The 13781-nt window shown below is 32.9% G+C and overlaps 1 protein-coding gene across 1 annotated transcript in view; it reads right to left on the reverse strand.

Moving 5' to 3' along the window:
* Positions 1-593: 593 nt before the first annotated feature.
* The window catches only part of LOC150104546 (tetraspanin-5-like), a 231114-nt gene continuing 217926 nt past the window's right edge, over positions 594-13781 (reverse strand). The window contains exon 9 of the mRNA XM_090395760.1: positions 594-1019. The gene's annotated coding sequence lies outside the window, so the exon portion shown is untranslated. The remainder of the gene's footprint in view (positions 1020-13781) is intronic.

Consider the following 13781-nt stretch of genomic DNA (forward strand, 5'->3'; position numbering starts at 1 on the left):
GAAGATCTGGGAGACAGTCATATTAAGAAAAAACTAGCACTTTTCTAGGACTCTAGTAATATATGATACTTTTTTTTTTTTTTTTCCAGATAGAGGGTGCCAAAATCAGGACTCTAGTCTTTGTGTTGCTACTACAATTTTGTTTAAGTACACCATGTTGTTTTAGTCTCGCGTATTGTGACAGTGTTTTTGTGCTCTGAAGATGCTGGTTATAACACCAGCGAAATATCAGCATCAAGTTAATAAATTAATTATTTACTTCGAGATTTTAAATCTATCAGAGGATCGTGTAAGAAATACATCCAGAAATGGAAGGCAGTTATTTCGTTCTAGAGTTTCTGTGTTCTATTATACCATTAAAATAATAAACAACATGAAATGCTGTAGTTCATTCAAGGCACAACAGATGATATTTGCATAAGTGGGAATATTATGCAGTTATTATATAGCACTGTTAATCTTAGTTCTGGAATGGTTCATTCACATGTCAATGATGACTTATCCTTTGATGGATGAGATGTTCATAAAATAAGGGGGGAAAAAATATAGTTAAAAACCATGCAAAGTTTTAGATCTTGGAAAGCATGAAGCAATTTTTGTAAGTAATTTTAAAAACAACTGAGAAAATTTATTTCTGTATTCAGTAAAACAGCAATGAATTTCATGAGTAAGATTCAAGTATATCATTAAATAAAGAAATAAAAAATTAAGTATAAAATACACATAAGAACAAAATGCATGTGAAAAAAACTAATAATCTGCATGTTTAAAAATTTAGTAAATACCGTTCCATTGAAGGAGTACATAATTAGGATAGATCTTACAAATGATATTGGAATTGTAACTTCTAATATGCATGTAAAGTGAAATACAAGATTTTTTCTAATTTTTTTTTTTTTTTTTTGATAACAGTTGCTATCCACAGACTGCAAGGAGATATTTCAGTACTAACTGGATCTCATCTACAGCAAATGAAATCATATTTTCTAGAACTGTTACCACATCAGGAACTAACATACCTGAAATAGGGAGAAATTTTTTCAATATGTCTCAAATAATGTTCATTAAATACTTTTTTGAGAAACAGAAAACAAGATTTTTTTTTTTTAATAAGTTTTCACAAGTTAACGATGATGGAATAAATTATTAAATAATTAAAGCATTATTTAAATATTAATAAAGCATATTTAACAGTTGTCGGAGTCATCGTCCCTTGAAGAAGGAAAAGAAGAAACAATGACTTTTATAAACAGTTACAAAGAATATATGAAAGAGTAAATAAAACAGATAATATAATTGTAACTGGAGATCTTAATGCTAGAAGAAAAATGAAAAAAAAAAAAAATCATAACATAGAAAAATTTGGAGAACCAACAGTAAACTCATTGATTATATAATAAATCAAAAATAATGAATACATTCTATTAACAAAAATATACATGGTGTGCAAGACACCATGCATTGACAAAAATCAATAGACTATTTCAGAGCAAACGAAAAAGCAGCAAACATTGTCCTAGATGTTAAACTCAGATTGCTACAAATAGATGCAAATCATTATTTAGTACAGGCATAATTAAGATTTCCACCAAACTGGTTACAAAAAATACAAAACTAGCAAAACAAAATCTAATTACCAATTAAGCAATTTAAGTGCAAGAAATTTATACCAACAGAGGATTAATAACTATTTAGAAAAAAATACAAGAAAATGAAAACACAGAAAGAATGATGAAAGAAATTATTACATCAGCATATGGAAGTCTAGGGACACAAAAAATACCATAAAAATAAAATATCATATATATATATGAGACAATGAAATAAAAACTTTGGCTTTAAAAGATGGTTAAGTAGTAAAAAACAAGAAGATACAATTGAATATATATGTTACCAGCAAAGTGTGAAAAGCAGGCATTGTGCATTCTATAGAATGCGTGACGTTTTTAGGCAAAGTATGAAATGTCTGTTTTATTTTAATATTTTACAGAATACCTAGGCATTATATAGAATGACAAATACTATTTTGGCAAAGTATGAAAAAGGCTTTTATTGAAAAGATGCATGTGAAAATGTAAGATACCGGATTTTTCTACAAAAAAAGAAAAAGACCAATGCTGAACTACTTGTTGCTACAATGTAGACTGGAATGACATTTTGAATTGCACTTAACTGCCTTTTTCATACAAAAGCACTTCAAATTTCGGCACTTGGTCTTGCAAGTACACCTCACGAACCCTTGGCTGCTACCTGTGGACTGAGCGGAAGCGGCTGACCGGAGAGATATTTCGTAGTCAGGAACGTCTCCAACTCTCAGTAAGTCCTTGGGACATAAAGTGAATTGTGATCTGGCATAGAGTTGATTTAAAATTCCTTCAGCAGTTCCAAGTCTGTAAAAACCATCGTCTGTCATACTCATAACAACCGCCATTTTTTCAGGAGGAAATTTTTTATTGGAATCCATTTCATTTTTTTGGCCTTTATTTCCAGATTCAATTTAGATCGAATTTTACCGTCGACAGCATTCTCAATATTGAAGCAAAGAGATTACAAAATATTAACATCATCACCTTCTATTTTCTCACTTCCATCGTTTACTCTCATGTCCACACGCGGCATGAACGTTTCAGGTTAGGTTAGGAAGTGCTCTGGCTCTCTGTTTGAGGCGAGCGTCGAAAGTCATGTGACTTGCCTTGCGACATTAAAAATCACTGCTGGGAGTATTTTATACTTTGTTGATTTGCCTTTTGGCATTCTATAGAATGCCTAGGAAATGTATAAAAATCTAAGCGTTTCATACTTTGACATCCCACTTTCAGCATTCTATACAATGCCTAATTCCACACTTTGCCAGTAACATATATATAAAGATGAGCTATATCCAAAAGAGAAACCAGAAAGAGACAGAGAAAGCTGGGAAAAAGTTATATCATACCTATACTCTTTTATAAGGTTATCATGGAAGTAGCAGAATAAGTTACATTTCTGGCTTTTCTTACCATTCGTACCACAGGCTTACGCTGCATAAAATAGTTCTTTAAATTTTTACTTTACCACATCATGGGGCACTTTGTATATAATTATTTTACTACTTCCTTACTTGCTGATGCTTGAATTATGTTTCATACCATTAAACTGTTACAGGGAACTAATTTTTGGAAAATGCAATTATCTATCACGTGGTCTCCGACGACCGCTGACTTTATCCTAAACACGGCAGAGATGACTGGTGGTACCGGCTCTTGTATTCCTTAAGGCAAACGTCTGAAAAGCGCATTATACTAAATGTTTATGCTGGTTTAAAAATTCTGATGAAACAGTGGGCAATATCATTAAGCAAACAGCAGAAGTGACAGGTGTAAACAAGACAGCAGTATACTGCATAAAGAAGGAAATGACTATGATGGGACAAATGCGTATGCCAGGGAAGACGAGGCCTAGCGCTGTAGGACTATGCACACGCTCGGTGAAATACGACTTTATGCTGTCAGAAATTCATCAGAAATGCATGATTTCTTCCAAAAGAATGAAATTCCTAAGATATATAAGGTAATGACTGCTGTAAATAGCAATGAAGATCACCCACACATTTCATTAACAACAACCTGCCGGTTGTTAAAGGACCTTGGTTTTGTTTATGCCACAAGAAAACAATCATTGTCATTACTTGAAAGGAAGATATAATTTTATGGCATTGCCAGTATTTGCCTTCTATCAGGAAATATCGTCGTCAGAGACGGAAAATTTATTATACAGACGAAACCTAAGTGAATGGCAGTCACACTGGCACTAAAGTTCCCCAGGACACGACAGTAAAAAGTGCTTGTCAAGCATTTTTGTTGGCTTAACAACAGGCATGAAAGCACCGAGTAGAACGGGGTCTCATATAATCATAACGCATGATGGCAGCAAAGACAGATTTGTGCCAGGGGCCCATGAAATGTTACGAGCAGAGAAATCAGAAGGCGATTATCATAAGGAAATGGATGGAAAAGCACTATGAACACTGGTTCACGAACATGTTTTTGCCAAACATTGAGCCTAATGGCATTATTGTAATGGACAATGTGTCTTACCATTCTCTCTGACTAGAAAATGTGCCACCTCAGGCTGCATGCAGAAAGGACATTCAGAAGTGGCTAAGGAAAAAGGAATCAGTTTTACTTCTGATATGGTGAAAATTGAACTATTGAACTTGGTAGCAAATGTCAAGAGTCAGTTTCAAAAATATCGAATTGACAGTATTGCTGAACAGAAAGAACACACAGTTATTTGTCTTCCACCATACTATTGTGAACCGAACCCAATAGAACTCATCTGGGCACAAATTAAGGGGCATTTTGCAGTTAAAAATACAATGTTCAAAATTTCAAATGTTGAAAGATTTCAAAAAATTACTGAGTGCACATGGAAAAGTTGCATAACACGTTACTGAAGAAGAAAAATTCTGGGTCTTTGATGGAATGATAGATGAGGAAGTGGAAAACCTGTGTTTCATGGTAGATGACAGCTCAATCTTTAAGTAGTGAAGATGCACATTCTGATGATACTACTCACAACCTGAATGAGCTTCCTCATTAAATTAACAAAGTGATAAGTGTTTATGTATATATTATTGTAATAAAATATGTCATGTTTGGAAATGTGCGTTGTGATGAGCGAAGTTCACTTCATAACATAAACAATTAGTGCTTATTTTAAGCCAGTTTATTTATAGCCTATCAGTTAATTCCAGAGAATCCAAAAGGCACACAGTCGTATAGTCATCTTGGCCAAGCAATTTCATATTAGCAATCATAACGTAATGTTATATGTAGAATGGTGTGATTCGGGCAATGACGACTTTTAAGGGATTTTCTACTCATGCGCTTAGTTACAAATGCAACGCGCTTCACTGTTGCCATAGTAACAGCGAACTAATATCCTGCTACCTATGGAAGTGGTATGGCCTGTAGTACAATATATTTCTTTACTTCTAAGATAACCTGAAAAAGAGTATAGAAAATATGTACAAAATAAGACCCAATGCCTATAAAATACTAAAACATATGAATGCAGATATAAAATAAGCTGCAAAATAAATTTAAGAGAATTCTTAAATTACTTTACAAATCTCTGGACAGATAATACTAACATTAAAAAACTTACAAAATGCTTCACGTGATATAATAATAATAATGAAAGAATTAAAGAACAACCTATGTAAAATAAAAAATGGTAAAACAGCAAGAGAAGATGGGATAAACTCTGAACTGTATAAATTTAACTGAAAAAAATTTTCATTAGAGATTATTAAAATTTTTAAATATAATAATTACAAATAGATAAATATCAACAGAATGGAATACATGTATTAATAATACTTATATTTAAAAACAGGGATAAAAAAGAAAAACCTGCTAATTACAGAGGTATTAGTTTATTGAATACACGCTACAAAATATATAGTAGAATACTTAAATGAAAAAATTGAAAATCTACAGTGAAAACACACACACAGTAGAAATTATTGCGATCAATGATAATATTATCAATCGGCTATTGTTATCAAAATCAGTCAGTCCTAAAGCACACCATTTAAAATGTAAAAATACTCTGTTAAGGGTTAATCAGGAGAAAATTTGACAAAGAATATTTGTCAAAATCGGACTTTTTTTTTTTTCTGTTGTTAATCTTCCTTTAATCTTATTCTTCTGTAAATCTTATATTTTCAAGGCAAATGCAGGTGGGTAATCTTAATCTTCTGTAAACCTTAATTCTTCCAGGAAAATGCAGAGGTATAAATACAGTCTAATTGTGATTTTTCAAGTTTATTTTCGTGAAGGCAACTTACTTTCAGTAACTGAATTTGACTTTAAGTGCTCATTTAAAACAGCCCTTAGCATTATGACAGAAGCAAGTAAAAAATGTAAAGATTTATCTTTTCAAGAAAAGCAAAGAATTTTGGATTGCCATGATAAGCCGCCCAAAATGAGTCAGCATAGTGAGGAAGATTAATAACAAAAAAAAAAACACTCTTGTGTAAGATGTTAAAAAACAGATCAAAGATTGAAACTTCAGCTCTTATTAATGAGAACATGGATCGGAAAAGAGTCCCATTTTGGTAAGGATACTCAAATTGAATCAGCATTAAAAATTTGTTTAGTAATGTTCATGAAAAAAATATTTCTGTAAAAATAATCATAATTTAAAATTCTGAATATTTTTACATATTGTTTATGTTAGTATGTTTATCAGTTTTAGTTTCATAACACGCATTGTCGGCACTTGCGATTGCCCATTATTGAAATTGTTTTGTCAAAATGAATTGTAAAGAAGTTAAAAAAAATTGATGTACTTACCGGATTTGAATAGTTGTGTTACTTTAAACAAATTTATTGCAGTTTAAAATATTAAGTTTTATAAAGACATTCTCTTGTCGCTAATGGAGACACTATGTCAGCCATTGTATTTAGTTTCTTGTTTACCAGTTTCAAGGAGTGTGCATGCTTGCTGAGAAGTTTCATGTGTGATTGACAGCTGACAAGTTCTGTATCGAAGCAACAGGAGAGTTAACAATATAGTATTCGGAAGGAATTTAGAACACAGGCCTGCAGACATTTAGATTCGGAGAAAACCGAGTTTTTTTTGTGTGTGACGGTCGGAGGAAAATGAATAGTATATTCCGAAAAAGGAATCGTGGAATTATGAAGTTTCAAAGTAGAATAAGTATTGATAATTAAAAGAAAATATTGCTATAAATGTTTTAAAAGGAATATTGGAGAAAACGCTAATTAGAAGATTTATAGTAGATTCTGAAAAGGGAATCGTAGAACTGTGAGTCTTTTAAAGTGGAAAAATTGAGACTGTCAATAAATATTAGTGAATAAAAGAAGAAATTTGCTATTTAAGTTCTAAAGGAATGTTTGAGAAAACTCTGATTAAGAAGTTTCATCTGTATTAAGGATGCCGGATCTAACTATTATTTCTACTAAAAAGAGACAGAATTGAGTCAGGAAGAATTAATGTACTACATGAGTGATGAAAAGGATCCCGTGAAAATGAAGAATAAAGAATAAAGTAATATATCTTCGGAAAAGGGCCTTGACAGAGAGAGAAACTGACTATGAACATTTTGCCATTGTGAAAACAAAGTACTTAATCTTAAGTGTAAGTTTATTTTTAAAAGGCCTTGGATTCAATTAAATTTGTAGTTAGTTATAATATTTGTTTGAAGTGTATATATATATTGTTTTTGTTATATTAAATGTGTTTATTTTGTATTTTGGTCTTGAGTCAGTGATTATTTGGATCCTGAAAGAAAGAGTTAAGGTCATTGCACCAATCAGAGTGAAGCCTTGTGCAATAAATAAATAAATAGGTACACTCGGAAATAAATTAAAAATAATTGTTGAACAGAGATAATCTCTATAGACAGGATTAATATTATGATAATATCCTCTATATAAAAATCTAATTTATTAACAATGGTGCAGTCGATGACAGGATTGGTTATAACTTAACTTTATTTTAGAATCCAAATAAATCTTGACTCAAGTAAAATGGCTACAGGAGGTAGTAATTCTAGTTGTGAAGTTTCTTTAGTCAAAGATGAGGAATTTTTTAGGTTAATTAATCCAACTTTAGTAATGCCTTCTTTCTGAGGAGATAGTAGTGAAAGCGTAGAAACATTTTTTTTAAATATGCTGAAAAAATTAGAGATTTAGGAAAATGGTCAGATTTTCATTTATTAATTATACTTCGTAGTAAGTTATTGGGCAAAGCCAAAACATTCTTAAACACCCTTTACTGAGAGACACTGACAATTATGCAACCTTTAAAAGTTTGCTAATATCAGAATTTTCAAGTGTAAGAGAATCAGGGCCTAACATTTGGAAAATTCATCAGCACATCCAAGGTAATAAGGAGTCTGTTTCAGAATATTACCATAGACTTTGGATCATTGCTCATAAATTTAATGTTTCATCTGAAGAGAAATCCTCTTTAGAATGAGTGCTGTTTAATCAATTTAGGAATGGTCTTAAAGATAATTTGAAAGAAACAGCATACAAGAAAAAGGTTAAAACTCTTGAACAGTGTTTTGACCTTGTTAAGGAAAAGAGACAGATATATTTCTTTCTTCAAATAATAAACAGGTAAACTAAACTATAACACTTTTTTATGAATGTTAGTCAAGTGAGTTTTAATTTATCATCCTACTAGTTTCATCGATTTTTGCTCGGCATCTTCAGGGATACAATTGGTAAGTGATATGAAGGTAACAGACTAGGTTTTAACTGATAGTTCTAATTCATACAAAATTAGTATTGTGTGAGACAATGTAATTGGCACGAAAGTTCATTTCTTTGATGTTTAGTGATCTAATTAAAGTTTTCCAAATTTCGGGTAGGATTAGACCTTGATTCTTATTTAGGTTTCCTGTTGAATGGGCGACCATAGCAGCCTCCTTGAAGGTTCTGGCATAGTAGTTCTCTTCTATATAGGGCATATGACTCTTATCCCACTCAATAAGATGGTTGGTAGAGGCAAAGTGGGAAGAAAGGTCTGAAATATTTTGTCTGTTGTTTCTAACTTAGCCTATGTGCTCTTCTGTCTTGTTTCGAAGCTTCTAGAGGTCTGACCAACGTAACTAACACCACAGGAGCAAGATATATTATATATACTCCAGAGTACTTGTAGAAAGGATGAGGGTGTTTCGGTGATCTTAAAAATTTCCGAATAGTATTGACCGGCTTGAATGCTACTCTAATATTGTGTGGTTTTAGAAGGATAGCCAATTTTTTGGAAATGCTGCTGAGAAATGGAATAGTTACAGTACTGATGTATTGGGTGTCATCACGTTGTCTTTGTGGTATATCCAAAAGAGAGAATCTTGTTGCAGAGTCTTTTAGGATAACCATTTAAGGATAGCTCTCCGGATATTGTAGTTAATTCTTTTTGTAAGTCAAAAAGAATTAACTACAATTAACTACAATAACTATTCCATTTCTCAGCAGCATTTCCAAAAAATTGGCTATCCTTCTAAAACCACGCAATATTAGAGTAGCATTCAAGCCGGTCAATACTATTCGGAAATTTTTAAGATCACCGAAAGACCTCATCCTTTCTACAAGTACTCTGGAGTATATAATATACCTTGCTCCTGTGGTGTTAGTCACGTTGGTCAGACCTCTAGAAGCTTCGAAACAAGACAGAAGGAGCACATAGGCTATGTTAGAAACAATAGACAAGATATTTCAGGCCTTTCTTTCCACTTTGCCTCTACCAACCATCTTATTGTGTGGGATAAGAGTCATATGCCCTATATAGAAGAGAACTACCATTCCAGAACCTTCAAGGAGACTGCTATGGTCGACCGTTCAACAGGAAACCTAAATAAGAATCAAGGTCTAATCCTACCGGAAATTTGGAAAACTTTAATTAGATCACTAAACATCAAAGAAACGAATTTTCATGCCAATTACATTATGTCTCGTAACAAATAAATCATCACGTTCCCGAGACACGCGCATTGTCTCACACAATACTAATTTTGTATGAATTAGAACTATCAGTTAAAACCTAGTCTGTTACCTTCATATCGCTTACCAATTGCATCCCTGAAGATGCCGAAAGCAAAAATCGGTGAAACTAGTAGGATGATAAATTAAAACTCACTTGACTAACATTCATAAAAAAGTGTTATAGTTTATTATACAAGTAGTCAAGAAAAGAAAATCACACTATAAACAGGTAAACTCTTTTCAGTATAATGAAACGCATTCTTCTAGCATTGTGGCTACAGATAAAGTGAGAGAAGGAAAGTTTCATAAATTAAAAAGGTGCTAAGAAAAAGAAACAGCCTAAGAAAACTTCTGTAAATTTCACTGAAGATATTCCAAAATCTGATTCTAAAGAAAAATCACATGATTTGGGAAAATTAGAGGTACTGAAAACATTTCTTAATAAAGAAATAGAAAGACAACATAGACCAATAGTAAAAGGACAGGAACTTCTATTTAAGATGATATCTGATTTGATTTAACAATATCCAATAATCCTACAGATAATCATTCTTTCTTTTGTGAATCTACTAGTATTGATCGGAATAAAACATCTCATAGGAGACATGTTCCAAAATGCTTTAGATGTAATAAACCTGGTCATTTTGCTAATGACTGTTATGTTAGGGATAAATCTTGTTTTTAACATAAGAAATCAGAGAATAAAGAAAAATCTGGGAATAATTATTATTCCAATATTATACTGGCAAGGACAGAAATGAAAAACTACTCATTAGACATGGGTAAAGCTATAAACAGCTGCAACCCTAAAACAGAGTTTGATGTATCATTAGTTCCTCATGCTAATGGAAGTAATCCATTGACAGTTCTACAAGGATTTATTGAAGATGTGCCTTGTGAAATCTTGCTTGACACAGGTGCACATATTTCACTCATTTCTTATAATTTGTTTAACAGAATCAAATCTCAAATCCCAAATGACACTTCAGTTTTAGCTATCCAATTGAATAAAAGAGTATATTTGAATCAGAAATTTCTGCCAATAAGCAAATCAATGTTTTTATTTCAATTCCTTGTTTTCCATTGAAAGTTTGTCATTCATTAATAGTTCTTACGGAATCCTCTAATCTAAATGTACAAGTAATATTTGGAATTGATTTTCTGAAACGTCATGCTTTTGCATGTAATTTTGTTGATAATACAGTGTCCTTGTGTGGACTAGAATACTGTTTGGACAGGAAATCAGGTGACAAAGGAAAATTTGAGCAGTCTCCTGAAAATTGTAAACATACTGATGATAATGATCAAGTGTTTAATATTGAGACTCTAGTCCCACAGAAGGTTCTACTAATGTAGAAGTGGAGGAATTTTTTGAGGATTTAGAAAAAGCAACTGACACAATGAAAAAGGAAAAGTTGGTCCTTGTTGGGGATTTAAATAGCAGAGTAGGAAATGATTGTGAGATATACAAAAATATTTTGGGAAAATTTGGAGAAAAGAGCAAAGCTAATAATAATGGCAAATATCTGTTGGATTTCTGCTCAGGACATGGACTGGTTATTACTAACACCATGTTCCAACATAAAAATGTGCACATATTCACATGGAGAGAAGAGGCTAGGAATAAGAAAGTCTCATTGACAATGTTATTGATGTTTTCTCCCTGGTGCACGACACCAGAGTGTACAGAGGATTCGAAATTGGAAGTGATCACTATTTAGTCTTGAGCAGGATAAAATTGAATTTCATACTGAAAAGAATAACATGTAAGAAAGTTTTAAAGCGAATAAAAGTTGAGCAGCTTTCAGATGTGAACTGTAGACTAAAACACACAAAGATTATTGAAGAAAAAATGAAAGAGTTTGAGAACAGGAACCAAACCTTGGAGATTCAGTGACAAACTCTGAAGAAAACATTGATTGATTCTGCCAGAGAGGCATGTGGTGAGGTTGTCTGCAAGGATAAAAAAATCAGAACTCCCTGGTGGACACAGGAAGTTAAAGAGGCAGTGAAGGAAAAGAAGAAAGCATATCAAAAGTTCCTGTCAAATAAGTCACCTTGTGCTCTTAGAGAATATAGAGACAAATGCAAGAATGCTAAACACTGTGTAAAACTAGCTAAACAAAAGTCATGGGAGGACTTTGGCAAGAATATAGAAAATAAATATCAAGAAGGTGGCAAAACATTCTGGAGGTTGTTGAAGCTTAGGAATGGAGGAAAGAGTGCTGTAAAAGGAGTTAGAGATGATAAAGGTGACATGAAAACAGGAGAAAAAGATATCCTTGGGATATGGAGTAATTACTTTGAAAAACTGCTAAATGAAACAAGAACTGATGACAGCACAGTGGTAAAAAATACCGACCAGGCATGCAGTCAGGAATACATATCCATACTTGAAGTAGAAAAAGCCATCCAAGGCTTGAAATGTAGAACGGCAGCAGGAGTAGATGATATTCGACCAGAAATGCTGAAGTATGGTGGCATAAGAGTCTTACAGTGGCTGCACTGCATAGTTCAGAAAGCCTGGACATAGGGACAATTCCCGATGATTGGAGTAGAGCTCTCATAGTACCCATATATAAAAAGGGAAATAAAACTGAATGTGAGAATTACAGAGGTATTTCCCTACTGAGTATTCCTGGCAAGATCTATGCAAGTATACTTGAGAAACAGTTGAGAAGAATTGTGGAAGAAAAGCTTGGTGAAGAACAAGTTGGATTCAGGCCAAATAGGATCAGATCTTCACTTTACGACAAATAGTTGAGAAAGAATGGGGACATAACAAAGATCTGTATTTAAGTTTTGTCGATTTGGAAAAGGCATATGACAAGGTGCCAAGAGAGAAGCTATTCAATACGCTGCAGTTATATGGTGTCAGTGGGGCATTATATCAAGCAATACTTAGTCTTTATTTGAGTTGTAAATCAGCAGTTAGAATTGAAGTACAGGAAGATGGTTTAATGTTAAATCTGGTGTGAGACAAGGATGTACATTATCCCCTCTGTTATTCATTATCTATATGGATCACATTATGAAGGAAAGTGGTATTAAACATGATATCAAAATTGGAGATGTTAATGTCATGTCTTTGCTTTATGCGGATGATGTTATACTTCTAAATAAATCCGCTACAAGTCTGCAAGATTCTCTGACTAAATTGAATAGCTGTTATAATAGATATGGTATGAAGGTCAGCAATAAAAAGACAAAGACAATGAAAATTGGCAGAATCACTGAAAATGTCAACTGTGTTGTGAATGGAGAACCAGTGGAACAAGTAAAACATTTCAGCTACTTAGAAATGATTTTTATTGAAGATGGTAAATTAAATATAGAAATAGACAACAGAATCAGCAAAGCTGGTATGGTGGGAAGTCAATTGAATAAATTCATATGAAATAAGAGAGAAATTAGTCAAAACACTAAATTAGCTGTATACAAGACAGTGTTCAAACCAGTTTTAACTTATGGATCTGAGAGCTGGGTCAGAAGTAAAACACTTGACCAAAGACTAGAGACTGCAGATATGAGAGTCCTGAGAAAGATTATAGGCGTGAACAGATGGCATCAATGGCAATATCATATTAAAAACGAGGATATTAGGAAAGAACTTGACATTGTCATCATCCAGGAATGCGTTAGCAGAGCTAATCTCAGGTGGTATGGTCACTTAAACAGAATGGGCGAGGAAAGATTAGCAAAACAAGTATTCTCTGCCAGGTTGGCAGCAAAACGACCCAGAGGAAGACCAAGATATAGGTGGATTGATACGGTACAAAGTGCCTTAGACGATAGAAATATAAGATCTGATAATGTTGGAGTCGTGACAAGTAACAGACTGATTTGGAGGAAAATTGTAGATAGGAAGTTAGTAATGATGTAATTTTTTTCATGTAGTACTATCATATCCTGTACACCCCTTGAGGGTACATGGCAGGAATTTAATGATGATGATGAAGTATACACAAATCTATTATAAAAAGTTAAAATTTATCAAAATGTAAGCACACAAACACTTACAGACTGTACACGAACATTCTCAGTCGAGAGAATTGTAAACAAGCTTACAGATGCAGTATTAAATCATGACTGCATAAAATTAACTGTTATTAATTAGTTAATGTGTTAAATTAATTAAAATAAAATAAAAATTCATAACAATTCATTCATTCATTATTGTATTGGCTAGGCTACCTTGAAGCAATCATCTCGATTACACTAGTCTACCATAAAGCAATTGCATCGCTGCTTCTTTGTTCTCAATGCATGAATCGTAAT

Source organism: Typopeltis vanoorti, chromosome 7, assembly GCF_054136105.1.
Source record: "Typopeltis vanoorti isolate ZY-2024b chromosome 7, IOZ_Tvanoo_1.0, whole genome shotgun sequence".
NCBI lineage: Eukaryota > Metazoa > Arthropoda > Arachnida > Uropygi > Thelyphonidae > Typopeltis > Typopeltis vanoorti.